This window comes from Oncorhynchus nerka, linkage group LG9a (assembly GCF_034236695.1).
Source record: "Oncorhynchus nerka isolate Pitt River linkage group LG9a, Oner_Uvic_2.0, whole genome shotgun sequence".
In the NCBI taxonomy this organism is placed as follows: Eukaryota; Metazoa; Chordata; class Actinopteri; order Salmoniformes; family Salmonidae; genus Oncorhynchus; species Oncorhynchus nerka.
In genome coordinates, this window is record NC_088404.1 from 13,978,807 (window position 1) to 14,002,835 (window position 24,029).

Consider the following 24,029-nt stretch of genomic DNA (forward strand, 5'->3'; position numbering starts at 1 on the left):
TCATCCCCAGGGAGGCCTTCCAGAGACTGTTTGATGAGCTGGACAAGGATCAAACAGGTATTTATATTTTATCTCTATGAAAATGTTCATTTCTTCAAAAGTATGCAGTTGGCAGACTGTCAGTCTAACTCCAAGCAGACTTTCATCATTTGCCTTTGTGCTTGCATTTGCAACGGAAGCAACAATTTGGACCCAAGCAAATCTGAAAAGTTATTGTGAAAGGAGATTGAACAGCAAATTGAAGTCATTGTTTCCCTCTGTAGCATCCTCCATTGCCTGAGTACTCGTCTAAGTTCCTGCACAAGGTTCAGTTTATCTTCGGTAAGCATTATGTCACTGTGGTGGGGAATGTGGCCCTGGCCAATGTTATCTGCATCTGTGTGAGTTCACTATGTCACAAGTTCAGAATGTTACAATATTTCATGAATTAACTAAGATATTTGTTTTTCTGCTTGATCCTAACAGCTCTTAGTTATGACACTAGCCTGGAATCCTAACTGACAAGCTTTGTTTCACCATAACAATATTGAAACCGAGCTTATGAGTTAAGATTCCAGGCTACTTATTCACAGTAATATTGTTGATAGAGATGCTTTAGTGAATGCACACTTCTATGCTTTGTACACTACTATGAAGGCCTGTTCAAACTGTAAGTTGCTTGACAACTTAAAAGGAGGGCTCGTCCGGGATTTGAACCCGGGACCTCTCGCACCCTAAGCGAGAATCATACCCCTAGACCAACGAGCCTCTCTTAGGTTCAACAACCAAGAGTTTAAATTCAACTGCATGCCACATGCATGAGGAATTCCTCTCAAGTTAATGTTGCATGCTCAGTAAAACTGTTCAGAGCCTGCCACCTAGTGGCTATTCTAGACTTAACACAAACACAGACATGTTGATCAAATGGAAACAGATGGAGGACTCATCATGGACATAACGCATTTTGGAAAGGACATTGCAATTGAGGGCTTCCACCATTTTAAAGTAGTCAACTGGGTGGGTTTTCCTATGAGTTGGGAGGAATCAGTCAATGAAGAAGAAGACAATTACTTTAAAATGGAGATAATATAAGTCCTCCATTTTTCTCTGTTCTTGATCATCATTAGAGTCAATTGGAAAGGCAGTAGATATAGTCCCTGGCCCATTTTGTTCACCTTCTCTGCATTTGATGTCTCTGGTCTAAAAATGAGTATTTCTTCAGAAATTAAGGGGCTGCATTGTATCCCATTTTATTTTTTAGAAAACGTGTAAGGTCAAAGGTCATGCATGGTATATGCATGTATTATGTCTACTGTATGTGCATCTAAGCATCATCAATGTTACTCCAGATTCTCCTGGTGATTGACTGTGAGAAGAATCTCTCTGAACCAGACAACTACTATTTAGAGGCTCAACATTTAAGGCCATTTGAACGTAAAATGTACTACAAGTAGTAGTTACAAGTAGACATTAGTTACTGTGCCTGCAGTGCACTGCCGACATGAATGACTCATGTAAAGCAGGTATGGGTCTTGCACAGTTTATGTCAATAGCTCCGTGCAATTCACAGACTTTATATGTATCTCTGTCACAGGAGGTTGGTGGCACCTTAATTGGGGAGGACCGGTCCGTGGTAATGACTGGAGGGGAATCGGTGGAATGGTATCAAATACATCAAACAGGTGGTTTGATGCCATTCCATTTGCTCCGTTCCAGCCATTATTATGAACCGTCCTCCCCTCAGCAGCCTCCACTGATCTGTTTTTTCAGACAATTAACTGTTTCTTCATCCTTTACTACCTGCTGGAGATGGCGCTGAAGGTGGTAGCATTTGGCTGGACAGGATATATGTCCTATGGGAGTAAAGTGTTTGATGGATCTCTCACAGTTCTTTCACTGGTATGTGCAGTTCAGTATTATATACTGTATGTAAGGATAATGCAGGATCCATTTTGAAGCATGGGCAACTTAGAGAATATTCTAGTTGATGTATCTATATTACCGTCTGTCACACAATTCAAAGTCACTCTTTGACATTACGACACTGTACATTATATTCCATACTGACTGGATATTGTTTTATATCTCTGTTTTACCAAAGTGCCTACAGATATGCATATTTGCTACTTACAGTCTACCATTTTCCTTTTGGTAAGATTTTTCTCCCCACTTTGTTTGTGATCTTTCAATATACTAACTCACTTAGGACAACCCTAAATACATCTATCACATATTATCTCAAAAGGTGGGCTCATCTGGGATTTAAACCCAGGACTACTCACACCCTAAGAGAGAAGCATACCCTTAAACCAACAAGCCTGCTTAGGGAAACCCACCCGATCGTTACACTTCTCCCATCCCCTTCTCCTCATCAGCCTGTGAGTTAACTTCCAGAATCTGTGATGTGGCAGGTTTTGGCTATTAGACTGCCCTCTAATGGTAACTGACACGTTTGGGTGAGTTTTACATACACCGAGTGCACAAAACATTAGGAACACCTACCCCTTCCATGACATAGACTTACCAAGTCTGTCATAGACTGTATGTTGTCTGTGATGTGGACTGTGTCTAGTCTGTAAGTCATTTGACTTCTTAAAAGGAGGTCTCGTCCGGGATTTGTATCACATCCGGCCGTGATTGGGAGTCGCATTGGGCGGTGCACAATTGGCCCAGCGTCGTCCGAGTTTGGCCAGGGTAGGTCGTCATTATAAATAAGATTTTGTTCTGAACTGACTTGCCTAGTTAAATAAAGGTTACATAAAAAATTTAAATAAATAGTCTGTGTGTACAAAACATTATGAACACCTGCTCTTTCCATGACATAGACTGATCAGGTGAATCCAGCTGAAGTCTATCATCCCGTATTGATGTCACCTGTTAAATTCAGTTCAATCAGTGTAGATGAAGGGGAGGAGACAGGTTAAAGGAGGATTTTTAAGCCTTGAGACGTATTCTGTATGTGTGCCATTCAGAGGGTGAATGGACAAGACAAAACATTGAAGTGCCTTTGAGCGGGGTATGATAGTAGGTGCCAGGCGCACCGGTCTGAGTGTGTCAAGAACTGCAATGCTGCTGTTTTGTTCACTCTCAACAGTTTCCCGTGTGTGTCAAGAATGGTCCGCCACCCAAAGGACATCCAACCAACTTGACACAACTGTGACCAACCATGTTAACATGATGGATGGGTACAGCACTCAACTCGACATCAGAAGGTTCCTAGAGAGACCAGCTCTCAGAGAATAGACACAACTGCATTGGAGTCAACATGGGACAACATCCCTGTGGAACACTTTCGACACCCTGTAAAGTCCATGCCCCTGACGAATTGAGGCTTTCCTGATGGCAAAAGAGATTGCAACTCAATATTAGGAAGGTGTTCTTATTGTTTAGTACACTCAGTGTACAGTACATTGTCAGATTTGCAAATGAAACCATTGTTGACATCTTTTTTAAGTGCTGTACGTTATCATTTGCATTATGAGGACTGAGGCCTATTCAGGACTTTAGTGTTACAGCTACAAATAAAACCATATGGAAGTTTCTCCGTGCAATCATAGACGAAATTGGTATCCTGTGAGCCTGCTATTTGTTATAGAAACCTATACATGACTGAATGTCACTGTTTCTGCACAATCATCTCCACTATCCCAAGTAAACAATCATTATCTTGGACTGTACAACGAGCCTGTAGTATTCAGAAAAGAAGGGCTCGTCCGGGATTTGAACCCGGGACCTCTCGCACCCAAAGCGAGAATCATACCCCTAGACCAACGAGCCTTGTTGAAAGAAAGGTAAACACAGACTATAAGTTCTGCTCCCATCTGCCCTGTCACTGATGTCAAGCGTGTGTGAAATCTGAGGCGTGTCCTTAGTGAAACTTTGTTACTTTACTCACCTCTACTGGTGATGATGTATACTGCATCATCACTATAGTAAAGTTCTGACCTGTAGAAAACATTACATTTGTCAGTTATACGAGGCCATAGATCGTATTATGTATGGTATATATTTCCTCTGATGTATAACTCAATAATATATTGTCCAAGGCATATTCAACTCAAATTAGCTGAAATATCCAGTAGAACTATAACCATACCTTAACATATTCCGGAACACTTTACTTGACCCCTTTGTCATAGGTCATAAGGGCTACATAACACTGTCAAAACCAGTACCTAACAGAAGTCATACCAGAGCTGTTAAACTGGTACGATTGTAAAGAAGTGCCGTCTTTGTTTGCAGGTGGATTATTATGTATTTGCTGTGCTTGGGGTCTGGTCGTTCAAAGGCACTATCATAGCACCTGCTAGTAACCTGAGGTATGAAGAAAATATGATATCTCAGAAATCACAGCTTTTAATCGAGCATCAACAATAAACTACCTATTTCCTATAAACAACCTATTTCCTGCCTACATGTATTATCTATTTCGTACAGCACTACCGCTGACCCCAGAATCATGACAATGATTGTAAACAAAACTCTACGATGTGGTTCTTATGAACAGCTTGGTTACTGGTCAAACAACTTTGATGACTTTAGTTCTGTTGTTATGTCTTTGTTTTAGTATGATCAGGGCGTGAGTTGGGTGGGTTGTCTATGTTCCTTTTTCTATGTTTTGGGATTTCTGTGTTTGGCCTGGTATGGTTCTAAATCAGCGGCAGCTGTCATTCGTTGTCCCTGATTGAGGACCATACTTTGGTAGCCTGGTTTCACTTTTGAGTTGTGGGTGATTGTTTCCTGTTGTAATGTTTGTTTCCCATTTCAGGACTGTTTTGGTTTTCGTTTGCATCATTCACTTCGTTATTTTGTATTCTTTAGTGTTCAGTTTAATAAACTAAAATGGACACTTACCACTCTGCACATTTGTCAGATCTCTCCTACTCCTCCTCGTCAGAAGAAGAGGAGAACCGTTACAGAATCCCCCACCACCAAAGGACCAAGCAGCATGTTAACGGGCAGCAGCAGCGATCTCCAGACTCCTGGAAAATGGGAGGAGATCCTGGATGGCAAGGGACACTGGATACAGCTGGGAGAGTATCGCCGCCCCAAGGCATAGCTATAGGCAGCGAAAGACGAGAGGCGGTGGTATGAGGAGGCAGCACGGCAGTGCGGTTGGAAGCCCGAGAGGCAGCCCCAAAAATTTCTTGAGGGTGCACACGGGAGTGTGGCTAAGTCAGGTTGGAGACCTGCGCCAACTCCCCGTGCTTACCATGGAAAGAGGGACCGGGCCGGCACCGTGTTATACCGTGAGGCGCACGGTGTCCCCGGTGCGCAGGCATAGCCCGGTGCAGTACATAGCAGCGCCTCGTATCGGCCGGGCTAGAGTGGGCATCGAGCCAGGTGCATGAAGCCGGCTCAGCGCATCTGGTCTCCAGTGCGTCCCCTCGGGCCGGGAAACATGGCACCAGCCCTACTAATGGTCTCTCCGGTTCGCCAGCACAGCCCAGTGCGGGCTATTCCACCTCACTGCACTGGCCTGGCTACGGGGAGCATCCAGCCAGGTAGGGTTGGGCAGGCTCGGTGCTCGAGACCTCCAGTGCGCCTTCACGGTCCGGTCTATCCGGTGCCACCTCCATGCACCAGCCCTCCGATGGCAGCCCCCCGCACCAGGCTGACTCTCTGTCTCCTCCCTATAGGTGCTCCCGCCTGTCCAGTGCTTCCAGAGTCTTCCTCCTGCAGAGCGCTGCCAGAGCCCATTTGTCCTGAGCTGCCAGAGTCTCCCGTCTGTCCTGAGCTGCCAGAGTCTCCCGTCTGTCCTGAGCTGCCAGAGTCTCCCGTCTGTCCTGAGCTGCCAGAGTCTCCCGTCTGTCCTGAGCTGCCAGAGTCTCCCGTCTGTCCTGAGCTGCCAGAGTCTCCCGTCTGTCCTGAGCTGCCAGAGTCTCCCGTCTGTCCTGAGCTGCCGGAGTCTCCCGTCCGTCCTGAGCTGCCGGAGTCTCCCGTCCGTCCGGTGCTGCCGGAATCTCCCGTCCGTCCGGTGCTGCCGGAATCTCCAGTCCGTCCGGTGCTGCCGGAATCTCCCGTCTATTCGGGACCCGTGGCTTGGGTCCCCAGTCCGAGGTCGGCGGCGAGGGTCACCGCTCTAAAGAGGACACGGAGGTGGTTAAAGAGGTGGAGAAAGACTATGGTGGAGTGGGGTCCACGTCCCGCACCAGAGCCGCCACCGCGGACAAACACCCACCCAGACCCTCCCCTATAGGTTCAGGTTTTGCGGCCAGAGTCCGCACCTTCGGCGGGGGGGTACTGTCACGTTCTGACATTAGTTCTGTTGTTATGTCTTTGTTTTAGTATGGTCAGGCGTGAGTTGGGTGGGTTGTCTATGTTCCTTTTTCTATGTTTTGGGATTTTTGTGTTTGGTCTGGTATGGTTCTCAATCAGAGGCAGCTGTCATTCATTGTCCCTGATTGAGAACCATACTTAGGTAGCCTGGTTTCACTTTTGAGTTGTGGGTGATTGTTTCCTGTTGTAATGTTTCCTTTGGTGGTGGTGGCACTCCTGCCACCATCATTACTCACACCTGCCTTCCCCCCGTCACACTCATCAGTGACTATTGGACTCAGCTGGACTCTATCACCTGTGTCATTACCTTCCCTATATATGTCTGGTTCCCGCTCTGTTCCCTGCTTTGATTGTCATATGTATTTTTTTACCCGCTGTGCCAACGTTGTGCCTCTCTTGTTACCTGTTTGTTCCTGTTTAAATGTTGACTCCCCGTACCTGCTTCTCATCTCAGGCGTTGGTCCTTACAAAGTTATGACAAAATCTAAATGAATAAACATAAGGTGTACAAAACATTAGGAACACATTCCTAATATTGAGTTGCACCTGCTTCTGTCCTCAGAACAGTTCAAGATGTTCAAGCGTTCATAGATGGCCAGCGTGGTCAAATAATCATCACTAGTCAGGGTTCCATAGCTGCCGTGACATTTGGGCGTCAGGGCAGCTTTTGAGCTGCTGCACTGTCAGAGCCAGGAACCTACCTTCTCTGAGGATGTTACCGTGTAAGACAGGACCCCTTTGTGGTGTTTATTTTATGAATATACAACAGGTTATTACAGAGATGCCATCATGAAGGTGAGATGGTTCCCTCCTTACCTGAAACAACATACTGTAATACATAGCGTTAAACAACGTTATGTTTTATGAAGTTATATATGTACATGGCCACATCTCTGAATTGTGAACACTTTTGGTACGTCAAAATATTCTAAAAGTGTAATTTCCTCAGAAAGCATCTCAGTCATCCAGTGGCTTCATCCCCAGGGAGGCCTTCCAGAGACTGTTTAATGAGCTGGACAAGGATCAAACAGGTATTTATATTTTATCTCTATGAAAATGTTCATTTCTTCAAAACTATGCAGTTGGCAGACTGTCAGTCTAACTCCAAGCAGACTTTCATCATTTGCCTTTGTGCTTGCATTTGCAACTGAAGCAAACATTTGGACCCAAGCAAATCTGAAAAGTTATTGTGAAAGGATATTGAACAGCAAATTGAAGTCATTGTTTCCCTCTGTAGCATCCTCCATTGCCTGAGTACTCGTCTAAGTTCCTGCGCAAGGTTCAGTTTATCTTCATTCAGCATTATGTCACTGTGGTGGGGAATGTTTTCTGCATCTGTGTAAGTTCACTATGTCACAAGTTCAGAATGTTACAATATTTCATGAATTAACTAAGATATTTGTTTTTCTGCTTGATCCTAACAGCTCTTAGTTATGATACTAGCCTGGAATCCTAACTGACAAGCTTTGTTTCACCATAACAATATTGAAACAGAGCTTATGAGTTAAGATTCCAGGCTACTTATTCACAGTAATATTGTTGATAGAGATGCTTTAGTGAATGTACACTCTATGAAGGCCTGTTCATACTGTAAGTTGCTTGACAACTTAAAAGTAGGGCTCGTCCGGGATTTGAACCCGGGACCTCTCGCACCCTAAGCGAGAATCATACCCCTAGACCAACGAGCCTCTCTTAGGTTCAACAACCAAGAGTTTAAATTCAACTGCATGCCACGTGCATGAGGAATTCCTCTCAAGTTAATGTTGCATGCTCAGTAAAACTGTTCAGAGACTACCACCTAGTGGCTATTCTAGACTCTACACAAACACAGACATGTTGATCAAATGGAAACAGATGGAGGACTCATCATGGACATAACGCATTTTGGAAAGGACATTGCAATTGAGGGCTTCCAACATTTTAAAGTAGTCAACTGGGTGGGTTTTCCTATGAGTTGGGAGGAATCAGTCAATGAAGAAGAAGACAATTACTTTCAAATGGAGATAATGTAAGTCCTCCATTTTTCTCTGTTCTTAATCATCATTAGAGTCAATTGGAAAGGCAGTAGATATAGTCCCTGGCCCATTTTGTACACCTTCTCTGCATTTGATGTCTCTGGTCTAAAAATGAGTATTTCTTCAGAATTTAAGGGGCTGCATTGTATCCCATTTTATTTTTTGGAAAACGTGTAAGGTCAAAGGTCATGCATAGTATATGCATGTATTACGTCTACTGTATGTGCATCTAAGCATCATCAATGTTACTCCAGATTCTCATGGTGATTGACTGTGAGTAGAATCTCTGAACGAGACAACTACTATTTAGAGGCTCAACATTTAAGGCCATTTGAACGTAAAATGTACTACAAGTAGTAGTTACAAGTAGACATTAGTTACTGTACCTGCAGTGCACTGCCGACATGAATGACTCATGTAAAGCAGGTATGGGTCTTGCACAGTTTATGGCAATAGCTCCGTGCAATTCACAGACTATATATGTATCTCTGTCACAGGAGGTTGGTGGCACCTTAATTGGGGAGGACCGGCCCGTGGTAATGACTGGAGGGGAATCGGTGGAATGGTATCAAATACATCAAGCAGGTGGTTTGATGCCATTCCATTTGCTCCGTTCCAGCCATTATTATGAACCGTCCTCCCCTCAGCAGCCTCCACTGATCTGTTTTTTCAGACAATCAACTGTTTCTTCATCCTTTACTACCTGCTGGAGATGGCGCTGAAGGTGGTAGCATTTGGCTGGACAGGATATATGTCCTATGGGAGTAAAGTGTTTGATGGATCTCTCACAGGTCTTTCACTGGTAGGTGCAGTTCAGTATTATATACTGTATGTAAGGATAATGCAGGATCCATTTTGAAGCATGGGCAACTTAGAGAAGATTCTAGTTTATGTATCTATATTACCGTCTGTCACACAATTCAAAGTCACTCATGGACATTACGACACTGTACATTATATTCCATACTGACTGGATATTGTTTTATATCTCTGTTTTACCAAAGTGCCTACAGATATACATATTTGCTACTTACAGTCTACCATTTTCCTATTGGTAAGATTTTTCTCCCCACTTTGTTTGTGATCTTTCAATATACTAACTCACTTAGGACAACCCTAAATACATCTATCACATATTATCTCAAAAGGGGGGCTCATCTGGGATTTAAACCCAGGACTACTCACACCCTAAGCGAGAAGCATACCCTTAAACCAACAAGCCTGCTTAGGAAACCCACCCGATCGTTACACTTTTCCCATCCCCTTCTCCTCATCAGCCTGTGAGTTAACTTCCAGAATCTGTGATGTGGCAGGTTTTGGCTATTAGACTGCCCTCTAATGGTAACTGACACGTTTAGGTGAGTTTTACATACACCGAGTGCACACATTTTTTTGAACACCTGCTCTTTCCATGACATAGACTGATCAGGTGAATCCAGCTGAAGTCTATCATCCCGTATTGACGTCACCTGTTAAATTCAGTTCAATCAGTGTAGATGAAGGGGAGGAGACAGGTTAAAGAAGGATTTTTAAGTCTTGAGATGTATTCTGTATGTGTGCCATTCAGAGGGTGAATGGACAAGACAAAATATTGAAGTGCCTTTGAATGGGGTATGATAGTAGGTGCCAGGCGCACCGGTCTGAGTGTGTCAAGAACTGCAATGCTGCTGTTTTGTTCACTCTCAACAGTTTCCCGTGTGTGTCAAGAATGGTCCGCCACCCAAAGGACATCCAACCAACTTGACACAACTGTGACCAATCATGGTAACATGATGGATGGGTACAGCACTCAACTCGACATCAGAAGGTTCCTAGAGAGACCAGCTCTCAGAGAAAACACACAACTGCATTGGAGTCAACATGGTGCAGCATCCCTGTGGAACACTTTCGACACTCTGTAAAGTTCATGCCCCTGACGAATTGAGGCTTTCCTGATGGCAAAAGGGAATGCAACTCAAAAAGAGGAAGGTGTTCCTATTGTTTAGTACACTCAGTGTACAGTACATTGTCAGATTTGCAAATGAAACCATTGTCTGTGGTTGACATCTTTCTTAAGTGCTGTAGGTTATCATTTGCGTTATGGGGACTGAGGCCTATCCAGGATTATGGTGTTACAGCTTCAAATAAAACCATATGGAAGTCTCTCCGTGGCTGACAGATAAGAGTATTTATCTAATTAGGCTTGTCAGTTATACGACCAGTCATTCAGCTAGTTCTCATAATACAATCATAGACAACATTGGTATCCTGTGAGCCTGCTATTTGTTATAGAAACCTATACATGACTAAATGTCACTGTTTCTGCTGAATATGCACAGTCATCTCCACTTCCCCAAGAAAACTATCATTATCTTACCCACTGGCTCCATGTCATCTACAAGACCCTGCTAGGTAAAGTCCCCCCTTATCTCAGCTCGCTGGTCACCATAGCATCACCCCGCTGTAGCACTCGCTCCAGCAGGTATATCTCTCTGGTCACCCCCAAAACCAATTCTTTCTTTGGCCACCTCTCCTTCCAGTTCTCTGCTGCCAATGACTGGAACGAACTACACAAATCTCTGAAACTGGAAACACTTATCTCCCTCACCAGCTTTAAGCACCAGCTGTCAGAGCAGCTCACAGATTACTGCACCTGTACATAGCCCACCTATAATTTAGCCCAAACAACTACCTCTTTCCCTGCTGAATTTATTTTATTTTATTTATTTATTTATTTTGCTCCTTTGCACCCCATTATTTTTATTTCTATTTTGCACATTCTTCCACTGCAAATCTACCATTCCAGTGATTAACTTGCTATATTGTATTTACTTTGCCACCATGGCCTTTTTTTTGTCTTCACCTCATTTGCTCACATCGTATATAGACTTGTTTGTACTGTATTATTGACTGTATGTTTGTTTTACTCCACGTGTAACTCTGTGTCGTTGTATGTGTCGAACTGCTTTGCTTTATCTTGGCCAGGTCACAATTGTAAATGAGAACTTGTTCTCAACTTGCCTACCTGGTTAAATAAAGGTGAAATAAAAAAATAAAAAAATAATCTTGGACAGTTCAACAACCCTGTAGTGTTCAGAAAAGAAGGGCTCGTCCGGGATTTGAACCCGGGACCTCTCGCACCCAAAGCGAGAATCATACCCCTAGACCAACGAGCCTTGTTGAAAGAAAGGTAAACAGACTATAAGTTCTGCTCCCATCTGCCCTGTCACTGATGTCAAGCGTGTGTGAAATCTGAGGCGTGTCCTTAGTGAAACTTTGATACTTTACTCACCTCTACTGGTGATGATGTATACTGCATCATCACTATAGTAAAGTTCTGACCTGAAGAAAACATTACATTTGTCAGTTATACGAGGCCATATATCGTATTATATATTGTATATATTTCCTCTGATGTATAACTCAACAATATATTGTCCAAGGCATATTCAACTCAAATTAGGTGAAATATCCAGTAGAACTATAACCATAACTTAACATATTCCGGAACACTTTACTTGACCCCTTTGTCATAGGTCATAAGGGCTACATAACACTGTCAAAACCAGTACCTAACAGAAGTCATACCAGAGCTGTTAAACTGGTAAGATTGTAAAGAAGTGCCGTCTTTGTTTGCAGGTGGATTATTATGTATTTGCTGTGCTTGGGGTCTGGTCGTTCAAAGGCACTATCATAGCACCTGCTAGTAACCTGAGGTATGAGGAAAATATGATATCTCAGAAATCACAGCTTTTAATCGAGCATCAACAATAAACTACCTATTTCCTATAAACAACCTATTTCCTGCTTACATGTATTATGTATTTCGTACAGCACTACCACTGACCCCAGAATCATGACAATGATTGTAAACAAAACTCTACGATGTGGTTCTTATGAACAGCTTGGTTACTGGTCAAAGAGCTTTGATGACTTTGCAGAGAGTATGTCACGTTCTGACATTAGTTCTGTTGTTATGTCTTTGTTTTAGTATGATCAGGGCGTGAGTTGGGTGGGTTGTCTATGTTCCTTTTTCTATGTTTTGGGATTTCTGTGTTTGGTCTGGTATGGTTCTCAATCAGAGGCAGCTGTCATTCATTGTCCCTGATTGAGAACCATACATAGGTAGCCTGGTTTCACTTTTGAGTTGTGGGTGATTGTTTCCTGTTGTAATGTTTCAGGACTGTTTCGGTTTTCGTTTGTATCATTCACTTCGTTATTTTGTATTCTTTAGTGTTCAGTTTAATAAACTAAAATGGACACTTACCACTCTGCACATTGGTCCGATCTCTCCGACTCCGCCTTATCAGAAGAAGAGAAGAACCGTTACAGAGTATCACTCAACTTAAGTTAGTCATGCCTGCTCCCGCTTTTCCCCCTGGCGTTCGAGGGCGCCAAGCTCCCCAGCATTGCGCACTCCTGCCACCATCATTACTAACACCTGCCTTCCCCTCGTCACACTCATCAGTGACTATTGGACTCAGCTGGACTCTATCATCTGTGTCATTACCTTCCCTATATATGTCTGGTTCCCCGCTCTGTTCCCTGCTTTGATTGTCATATGTATTTTTTTACCCGCTGTGCCAACGTTGTGCCTCTCTTGTTACCTGTTTGTTCCTGTTTAAATGTTGACTCCCCGTACCTGCTTCTCATCTCAGGCGTTGGTCCTTACAAAGTTATGACAAAATCTAAATGAATAAACATAAGGTGTACAAAACATTAGGAACACATTCCTAATATTGAGTTGCACCCCCTTTTGTCCTCAGAACAGTTGAAGATGTTCAAGCGTTCATAGATGGCCAGCGTGGTCAAATAATCATCACTAGTCAGGGTTCCATAGCTGCCGTGACATTTGGGCGTCAGGGCAGCTTTTGAGCTGCTGCACTGTCAGAGCCAGGAACCTACCGTCTCTGAGGATGTTACGTGTAAGACAGGACCCCTTTGTGGTGTTTATTTTATTATTATACAACAGGTTATTACAGAGATGCCATCATGAAGGTGAGATGGCTCCCTCCTTACCTGAAACAACATACAGTAATACATAGCGTTAAACAACGTTATGTTTTATGAAGTTATATATGTACATGGCCACATCTCTGAATTGTGAACACTTTTGGTACGTCAAAAGATTCTACAAGTGTAATTTCCTCAGAAAGCGTCTCAGTCATCCAGTGGCTTCATCCCCAGGGAGGCCTTCCAGAGACTGTTTGATGAGCTGGACAAGGATCAAACAGGTATTTATATTTTATCTCTATGAAAATGTTCATTTCTTCAAAAGTATGCAGTTGGCGGACTGTCAGTCTAACTCCAAGCAGACTTTCATCATTTGCCTTTGTGCTTGCATTTGCAACTGAAGCAAACATTTGGACCCAAGCAAATCTGAAAAGTTATTGTGAAAGGATATTGAACAGCAAATTGAAGTCATTGTTTCCCTCTGCAGCATCCTCCATTGCCTGAGTACTCGTCTAAGTTCCTGCACAGGGTTCAGTTTATCTTCATTCAGCATTATGTCACTGTGGTGGGGAATGTGGCCCTGGCCAATGTTATCTGCATCTGTGTGAGTTCACTATGTCACAAGTTCACAATGTCACAATATTTAATGAATTAACATAGATGTTTGTGTTTCTGCTTGATCCTAACAGCTCTTAGTTACTACACTATCCTGGAATCCTAACTGACATGCTTTGTTTCACCATAACAATATTGAAACCGAGCTTATGAGTTAAGATTCCAGGCTCCTTATTCACAGTAATATTGTTGATAGAGATGCTTTAGTGAATGCACACTTCTATGCTTTGTACACTCTATGAAGGCCTGTTCATACTGTAAGTTGCTTGACAACTTAAAAGGAAGGCTCGTCCGGGATTTGAACTCAGGACCTCTCGCACCCTAAGCGAGAATCATATCCCTAGACCAACGAGCCTGTCACCCGGTTAACAACCAAGAGTTTAAATTCTACTGCATGCCACGTGCATGAGGAATTCCTCTCAAGTTGATGCTGTTGCATGCTCAGTAAAACTGCTCAGACAGAGACTACCACCTAGTGGCTATTCTAGACTCTGCACAAACACAGACATGTTGATCAAATGGAAACAGATGGAGGACTCAGCATGGATTTAAAGCATTTTAGAATGGACATTGCAATTGAGGGCATCCACCATTTTTAAAGTAGTCAACTGGGTGGGTTTCCTATGAGTTGGGAGCAATCAGCCAATGAAGAAGAATACGATTGACTACTTTAAAATGGAGATAATATAAGTCCTCTATTTTTCTCTGTTATTGATCATCATTAGAGTCGATTAGAAAGGCAGTAGATATAGTCCCTGGCCCATTTTGTTCACCTTCTCTACATTTGATGTCTCTGGTCTAAAAATGAGTGTGCATGAGTGTGCATTGTATCCCATTTTATTTTTAGAAAATGTGTAAGGTCAAAGGTCATGTACGGTATATGCATGTATTATGTCTACTGTATGTATTATGTCTACTGCATATGCATGTATTAAGTCTACTGTATATGCATGTATTATGTCTCCTGTATATGCATGTATTATGTCTACTGTATATGCATGTATTATGTCTACTGTATATGCATGTATTATGTCTACTGTATATGCATGTATTAAGTCGTCTGTATATGCATCTAAGCTTCATCAATGTTCCTCTAGATTCTCCTGGTGATTGACTGTGAGAAGAATCTCTCTGAACCAGACAACTACTATTTAGAGCACATATGTCAGAGTCAAGGCCCGCGGGCCACATCCGGCCCGCAAGAAGGTTTTTTACGGCCCCTGGGATGATCTTCATTTATTATTAGAACCGGCCCGCAGCAAGCCGGCAGCCCGCAGATCTTTTACACGCACCAATACTACATTTCCCACAATGCAAAGGTGACGCACCGAGCAGTAGGCTGCTTCATTTCAATATTTATTGGCACAGCAGTCGTCAGCATCACAGTAAAATTAACTTTCAGATACCCATCAAAAATGGCAAAACGGAAGGTGGATACTGAGAACCGGGGGTTTCAAACAAGGTGGGAGTCGGAGTATATGTTCACGAAGGTAGCTGGAAAACCTGTGTGTCTTCTGTGTGGAGAAAGTGTGGCGGTACTGAAAGAGTATAATCTGAGACGACATTATGAAACGAAACACGCGGACAAAAACAAGAATATGGACATGGAACAAAGGCTACAAAAGGCAGAGGAATTAAAACGAGGCCTCAAATCTCGACAGGCTCTGTTCAAAAAAGCCAAATCACAAGGCCAGGCTGCTGTCAAGGCCAGTTTTATTTTGGCAGAAGAGATCGCTAAATCAGCCCGGCCATTTACGGAGGGGGATTTCATCAAAAACTGCATGATTAAAGTTTGTGACGAAGTTTGCCCAGAAAAAGGCAACTCTTTTTAAATGTGAGTCTGAGCAGAAACACCATTGCCGAGAGAGTAGACCAGTTGTCCATCAATCTAAAAGAGCAGCTTGTGAAAAAGGGAAAAGATTTTATTGCATATTCCTTGGCTGTGGATGAGAGCACCGACATTTCTGACATTGCCCAGTTGTCAATTTTCATCCGCGGAGTGGACTCCAACCTAAGCGTGACAGAGGAGTTTTTGGCTTTACGTCCTATGCATGGCACAACTACGGGGCATGATTTGTATGAAGAGGTGTCAAGATGTGTAAATGAGATGGAGCTGCCTTGGGAAAAACTCGTGGGTTTGACAACCGACGGAGCACCTGCGATGTGTGGACACAGGAGCGGACTGGTGGCGAAGATACGGGAAAAGATGCAAGAGGAAAACGCGACAGGTGAGCTGACAGCTTATCATTGTATCATACACCAGGAAGCGTTGTGCGGTAAAGCCTTGAAAATGGAGCATGTAATGAGCATCATCACGCGCACAGTTAACTTTATCAGAGCCAAAGGTTTGAATCACTGCCAGTTCAAGGCATTTCTGACGGAGTTAGAAACGGAGCATGGTGATTTGCCTTATCACACAGAGGTGCGATGGCTAAGCCAGGGAAAGGTGCTTCAAAGATGTTTCGAGCTTCGTGAGGAGATTTGTCTGTTCTTGGACAGCAAAGGGAAAGACACAACACAACTCCGAGACGAAATGTTTCTGTGTGAAATGGCTTTTCTGTGTGACATTACGAGTCATCTGAATGCAATAAACTTGCAGCTGCAGGGTCGGGATCGTGTCATCTCTGACATGTACAGTACAGTGAAGGCATTTAAAACCAAACTGACTCTGTGGGAGACGCAGATGCGGAAAGAAAATTTGAGCCACTTTCCCAGCTGCCAGACCATGAAAGAGAAGCTCTCTACCAGTGCGTTCCCGAGCACACAGTTGGCTGATAAAATAGGTATGCTTGCCGCTGACTTTCGACGCCGATTTGCTGACTTTGAAGCACAAAAAAGCAGGTTGGAACTGCTCGGTAACCCATTTGCTGTTGACGTGGAAAGCTCACCACCAAACCTCCAAATGGAGTTGATTGACCTCCAATGCAATGATGCACTGAGGGCAAAATATGCGGCAGTGGGTGCTGCGGAGTTCGCCCGTTTCCTCCCGGCACAATGCCCCAGCTGCGCATCCAGGCTGCTCAAACGTTGTCTATGTTTGGCAGCACATACCTGTGTGAACAACTGTTTTCTTTGATGAACCTGAACAAAACATCACACAGAAGTCGACTTACTGCTGAACACCTCCACTCAATTCTGAGGATTTCTTCAGCTCAGAGCCTTACCCCGAACATTGATGAACTTGTGGAAAAGATGGGACACCACCAAGTATCACCCTCAACCTCAAACAAGTGAACATTACTGTGCAATCACATATTTAGAGTTTTTACTCAGTTCAAGTTTAAAAGTTAAAATTTAATATTTGTTTTCACTGCATGTTACTTCTCCTTAAACAAAGTGTTGTTTTTGATTAATAGATTTTTGCACTTTATTTTTTTGTATTTCAATCCAATTATATTTTAAAAATATTTCAGTTGAGTGGATGATAGAAAATTGCTATTATTGTTTTTTCTTTGAAGTAAATTTAGCCCACTTTTGCTAAAATAGAAAATATAGTCTACTGATGGTGCCTTGAATACCGGTTTCTTTCATTTAATGTTCATGTTATGGGGATATTTATATAAAGGAAATTTGTCTTTTGTGTCTGTTGAAAATTAAAGATTACTGACAGAGCCATAAGAAAATATTGCTTTATTTATCTGATCATATTGTAATATATTTGTTAGGTTTTCAGTAGGTTCAATTAGGTTCACTAGACTATATGCGTCATTTAAAAATTTTTCAATGAACATTCGAACAGTCCGGCCCTCGTCTTGTAGCTGATTTTTTTATTTGGCCCTCCGTCCATTTGACTTTGACACCCCTGATTTAGAGGCTCAACATTTAAGGCCATTTGATCGTAAAATGTACTACAAGTAGTAGTTACAAGTAGACATTAGTTACTGTGCCTGCAATGCACTGCCGACATGAATGACTCATGTATAGCAGGCATGGGTCTTGCACAGTCTATGTCAATAGCTCCATGCAATTCACAGACTTTATATGTATCTCTGTCACAGGAGGTTGGTGGAAACTTTATTGGGGAGGACCGGCCCGTGGTAATGACTGGAGGGGAATCTATATTTCCGTCTGTCACACAGTTCAAAGTCACTCGTTGACAGTACGACACTGTACATTATATTCCATACTGACTGGATATTGTTTTATATCTCTGTTTTACCAAAGTGCCTACAGATATGCATATTTGCTACTTATAGTCTACCATTTTCCTATTGGTAAGATTTTTCTCCCCACTTTGTGATGTTTCAATATACTAACTCACTTAGGACAACCCTAAATGACATCTATCACATATTTTCTCAAAAGGTGGGCTCATCTGGGATTTAAACCCAGGACTACTCACACCCTAAGAGAGAAGCATACCCTTAAACCAACAAGCCTGCTTAGGGAAACCCACCCGATCGTTACACTTCTCCCATCCCCTTCTCCTCATCAGCCTGTGAGTTAACTTCCAGAATCTGTGATGTGGCAGGTTTTGGCTATTAGACTGCCCTCTAATGGTAACTGACACGTTTGAGTGAGTTTTACATACACCGAGTGCACAAAACATCAGGAACACCTGCTCTTTCCATGACATAGACTGATCAGGTGAATCCAGCTGAAGTCTATCATCCCGTATTGACATCACCTGTTAAATTCAGTTCAATCAGTGTAGATGAAGGGGAGGAGACAGGTTAAAGAAGGATTTTTAAGTCTTGAGACGTATTCTGTATGTGTGCCATTCAGAGGGTGAACGGACAAGACAAAATATTGAAGTGCCTTTGAATGGGGTATGATAGTAGGTGCCAGGCGCACCGGTCTGAGTGTGTCAAGAACTGCAATGCTGCTGTTTTGTTCACTCTCAACAGTTTCCCGTGTGTGTCAAGAATGGTCCGCCACCCAAAGGACATCCAACCAACTTGACACAACTGTGACCAACCATGGCAACATGATGGAGGGGAACAGCACTCAACTCGACATCAGTAGGTTCCTAGAGAGACCAGCTCTCAGAAAAAACACACAACTGCATTGGAGTCAACATGGTACAGCATCCCTGTGGAACACTTTCGACACCCTGTATTTATCTAATTAGGCTTGTCAGTTATATGACCAGTCGTTCGGCTAGTTCTCATAATACAAGCATCGACGACATTGGTATCCTGTGAGCCTGCTATTTGTTATAGAAACCTACACATGACTGAATGTCACTGTTTCTGCTGAATATGCACAGTCATCTCCACTTCCCCAAGTAGACAATCATTATCTTGGACTGTACAACGAGCCTGTAGTGTTCAGAAAAGAAGGGCTCGTCCGGGATTTGAACCCGGGACCTCTCGCACCCAAAGCGAGAATCATACCCCTAGACCAACGAGCCTTGTTGAAAGAAAGGTAAACACAGACTATAAGTTCTGCTCCCATCTGCCCTGTCACTGATGTCAAGCGTGTGTGAAATCTGAGGCGTGTCCTTTGTGAAGCTTTGTTACTTTACTCACCTCTACTGGTGATGATGTATACTGCATCATCACTATAGTAAAGTTCTGACCTATAGAAAACATTACATTTGTCAGTTATACGAGGCCATATATCATATTATGTATGGTATATAGTTCCTCTGATGTATAACTCAATAATATATTGTCCAAGGCATATTTAACACAAATGAGATGAAATATCCAGTAGAACTATAACCATACCTTAACATATTCCGGAACACTTTACTTGACCCCTTTGTCATAGGTCATAAGGGCTGTCCCGGCCATTTTATGTGCTGCTTATTGTAGTCTTCAGCGAATGAGTAACAAATAATTGCCCGAGTTTGTTTGGATTTTTTAAAATGTATTTTATTTAACCTTTATTTAACTAGGCAAGTCAGTTAAGAATGCATTTTTATTTACAGTGACGGCTTACCAAAAGGCAAAAGGCCTCCTGTGGGGACGGGGGACTGGGATTTAAAAAATAAATACAATATAAACATAGGATGACACACACATCACAACAAGAGTGACACAACACCACATGTAAAGCACTATCAGAACAACAAAAGGCACAGGAACCCTACATTTAAGTGAGCTGTGTGTAGATTATGAAAATGAACTCGCTGAGAACATTTAAGGATGGAGCAAAATGTAAGCGTTCCTTTCCTTTATTTTCTTAGTCTCCTGTTATTAACTTGTTGAGCAACATTGTGCTGATGATGGAGAGTTTCCCCTGCTACCTAGGGGGTTCATTCTGGAACAGACAATTACAGGGCTCCAAAACAAACACCTTTCTGTTGGGGGACACAGGGACATGGTAAGTTCTTCAAAATCGCTCGCTCTCTCTCTCTCTCTCTCACAAACATACACAGAGTAAGATCATTGAATTAAGCCCATGTTCTCCACATGTTTCCCTTTACACAGATGAGGAGCTGTACATTCAACAGGTTGTGGTCCTCAAAGAAGATGCTGTACATGTAGGAATAACTTGTTATTTTGCACCGTGAGCTGCCTTTGAAATACAGTTTCTGTACATTACTTTGTTTATAGACACTTTTATAGTACATTTGTTTACATTCCTTATGGGCACCGGCGCTGAAGAAGGCTCCAAACATGGAGCTGAGTTGACCGGTGTGCCTGGTCTGGGCCGGCGCAGAAGATATCTCCTCCCATGGAGCGGGACCGAACTCTGTGAATGGACTGAGTTTTTCCTAGCCACCGTGCTTCTACACCTGCATTGCTTGCTGTTTGGGGTTTTAGGCCGAGTTTCTGTACAGCACTTTGTGACATCTGCTGATGTAAGAAGGGCTTTATAAATTAATGTTGGTGATTGATAACCCTTTATTTAGCAGATGTCAATCCAGACATCCATCCTGAGGAGACATTTGGGCGTCAGGGCAGCTTTTGAGCTGCTGCACTGTCAGAGCCAGGAACCTACCTTCTCTGAGGATGTTACCGTGTAAGACAGGACCCCTTTGTGGTGTTTATTTTATTAATATACAACAGGTTATTAACGAGATGCCATCATGAAGGTGAGATGGTTCCCTCCTTACCTGAAACAACATACTGTAATACATAGTGTTAAACAACGTTATGTTTTGTGAAGTTATATATGTACATGGCCACACCTCTGAATTGTGAACACTTTTGGTACGTCAAAAGTTTCTAAAAGTGTAATTTCCTCAGAAAGCATCTCAGTCATCCAGTGGCTTCATCCCCAGGAGGCCTTCCAGAGACTGTTTGATGAGCTGGACAAGGACAGGATCAAACAAGTATTTATATTTTATCTCCACAACAATGTTCATTTCTTCAAAACTATGCAGTTGGCAGACTGTCAGTCTAACTCCAAGCAGCATTTGCAACGGAAGCAAACATTTGGACAGAAGCAAATCTGAAAAGTTATTGTGAAAGGAGATTGAACAGCAAATTGAAGTCATTGTTTCCCTCTGTAGCATCCTCCATTGCCTGAGTACTCGTCTAAGTTCCTGCACAAGGTTCAGTTTATCTTCATTCAGCATTATGTCACTGTGGTGGGGAATGTTATCTGCATCTGTGTCAATTCACTATGTCACAAGTTCACAATGTTACAATATTTCACAAATTAACTAAGATATTTGTGTTTCTGCTTGATCCTAACAGCTCTTAGTTATGATACTAGCCTGGAATCCTAACTGACAAGCTTTGTTTCACCATAACAATATTGAAACCGAGCTTATGAGTTAAGATTCCAGGCTACTTATTCACAGTAATATTGTTGATAGCGATGCTTTAGTGAATGTACACTACTATGAAGGCCTGTTCATCCTGTAAGTTGTTTGACAACTTAAAAGGAGGGCTCGTCCGGGATTTGAACCCGGGACCTCTCGCACCCTAAGCGAGAATCATACCCCTAGACCGACGAGCCTGTCAAACAGTTAACAACCAAGAGTTTAAATTCCACTGCATGCCACGTGCATATGGAATTCCTCTCAAGTTGATGCTGTTGCATGCTCAGTAAAACTGCTCAGAGACGGCCACCTAGTGGCTATTCTAGACTCTGCCCAAACACAGACATGTTGATCAAATGGAAACAGAGGACTCATCATGGATTTAATGCATTTTAGAATGGACATTGCAATTGAGGGCTTCCACCATTTTAAAGTAGTCAACTGGGTGGGTATTCCTATGAGTTGGGAGCAATCAGCCAATGAACAAGAATACAATTGACTACTTTAAAATGGAGATAATATAAGTCCTCTATTTATCTCTGTTATTGATCATCATTAGAGTCGATTAGAAAGGCAGTAGATATAGGCCCTGACACATTTTGTTCACCTTCTCTGCATTTCATGTCTCTGGTCTAAAAATGAGTGTGCATGAGGGTGCATTTTATCCCATTTTATTTTTAGAAAACGTGTAAGGTCAAAGGTCATGCATGGTATATGCATGTATTATGTCTACTGTATGTGCATCTAAGCATCATCAATGTTACTCCAGATTCTCATGGTGATTGACTGTGAGAAGAATCTCTCTGAACCAGACAACTACTATTTAGAGGCTCAACATTTAAGGCCATTTGAACGTAAAATGTACTACAAGTAGTAGTTACAAGTAGACATTAGTTACTGTACCTGCAGTGCACTGCCGACATGAATGACTCATGTATAGCAGGTATGGGTCTTGCACAGTTCATGTCAATAGCTCCATGTAATTCACAGACTATATATGTATCTCTGTCACAGGAGGTTAGTGGCACCTTAATTGGGGAGGACCGGCCTGTGGTAATGACTGGAGGGGAATCGGTGGAATGGTATCAAATACATCAAGCAGGTGGTTTGATGCCATTCCATTTGCTCCGTTCCAGCCATTATTATGAACCGTCCTCCCCTCAGCAGCCTCCACTGATCTGTTTTTTCAGACAATCAACTGTTTCTTCATCCTTTACTACCTGCTGGAGATGGCGCTGAAGGTGGTAGCATTTGGCTGGACAGGATATATGTCCTATGGGAGTAACGTGTTTGATGGATCACTCACAGTTCTTTCACTGGTAGCTGCAGTTCAGTATTATATACTGTATGTAAGGATAATGCAGGATCCATTTTGAAGCATGGGCAATTTAGAGAAGATTCTAGTTGATGTATCTATAGTACCATCTGTCACACAATTCACTTGCTGACATTACGACACTGTACATTATATTCCATACTGATTGGATATTGTTTTATATCTCTACTAACTCACTTAGGACAACCCTAAATACATCTATCACATATTATCTCAAAAGGTGGGCTCATCTGGGATTTAAACCCAGGACTACTCACACCCTAAGAGAGAAGCATACCCTTAAACCAACAAGCCTGCTTAGGGAAACCCACCCGATCGTTACACTTCTCCCATCCCCTTCTCCTCATCAGCCTGTGAGTTAACTTCCAGAATCTGTGATGTGGCAGGTTTTGGCTATTAGACTGCCCTCTAATGGTAACTGACACTTTTGGGTGAGTTGTACGTACACCGAGTGCACAAAACATTAGGAACACCTGCTCGTTCCATGACATAGACTTACCAAGTCTGTCATAGACTGTATGTTGTCTGTCATGTGGACTGTGTGTAGTCTGTAAGTCATTTGACTTTTTAAAAGGAGGTCTCGTCCGGGATTTGTATCACATCCGGCCGTGATTGGGAGTCGCATTGGGCGGTGCACAATTGGCCCAGCGTCGTCCGAGTTTGGCCAGGGTAGGTCGTCATTGTAAATAAGAATTTGTTCTTAACTGACTTGCCTAGTTAAATAGGTTACATGAAAAATAAAAGGTTACATGAAAAATGTAAATAAATAGTAAATAAATAGTCTGTGTGTACAAAACATTATGAACACCTGCTCTTTCCATGACATAGACTGATCAGGTGAATCCAGCTGAAGTCTATCATCCCGTATTGATGTCACCTGTTAAATTCAGTTCAATCAGTGTAGATGAAGGGGAGGAGACAGGTTAAAGGAGGATTTTTAAGCCTTGAGACGTATTCTGTATGTGTGCCATTCAGAGGGTGAATGGACAAGACAAAATATTGAAGTGCCTTTGAGCGGGGTATGATAGTAGGTGGCAGGCGCACCGGTCTGAGTGTGTCAAGAACTGCAATGCTGCTGTTTTGTTCACTCTCAACAGTTTCCCGTGTGTGTCAAGAATGGTCCGCCACCCAAAGGACATCCAACCAACTTGACACAACTGTGACCAACCATGTTAACATGATGGATGGGTACAGCACTCAACTCGACATCAGA

At 42.7% G+C, this 24,029-nt stretch overlaps 6 non-coding genes across 6 annotated transcripts; all 6 read right to left on the bottom strand.

The window, feature by feature from the left end:
* Positions 1-675: 675 nt before the first annotated feature.
* On the bottom strand, positions 676-747 carry trnap-agg (transfer RNA proline (anticodon AGG)). Its single transcript has one exon. It is a non-coding gene; the product is annotated as a tRNA-Pro (tRNA).
* A 2,937-nt stretch (positions 748-3,684) lies between these two features.
* trnap-ugg (transfer RNA proline (anticodon UGG)) lies at positions 3,685-3,756 on the bottom strand. Its single transcript has one exon. It is a non-coding gene; the product is annotated as a tRNA-Pro (tRNA).
* A 4,118-nt stretch (positions 3,757-7,874) lies between these two features.
* On the bottom strand, positions 7,875-7,946 carry trnap-agg (transfer RNA proline (anticodon AGG)). Its single transcript has one exon. It is a non-coding gene; the product is annotated as a tRNA-Pro (tRNA).
* Positions 7,947-11,356: 3,410 nt separating this feature from the next.
* trnap-ugg (transfer RNA proline (anticodon UGG)) lies at positions 11,357-11,428 on the bottom strand. Its single transcript has one exon. It is a non-coding gene; the product is annotated as a tRNA-Pro (tRNA).
* Positions 11,429-19,101: 7,673 nt separating this feature from the next.
* trnap-ugg (transfer RNA proline (anticodon UGG)) lies at positions 19,102-19,173 on the bottom strand. Its single transcript has one exon. It is a non-coding gene; the product is annotated as a tRNA-Pro (tRNA).
* Positions 19,174-21,605: 2,432 nt separating this feature from the next.
* On the bottom strand, positions 21,606-21,677 carry trnap-agg (transfer RNA proline (anticodon AGG)). The gene has a single exon. It is a non-coding gene; the product is annotated as a tRNA-Pro (tRNA).
* Positions 21,678-24,029: the final 2,352 nt, after the last annotated feature.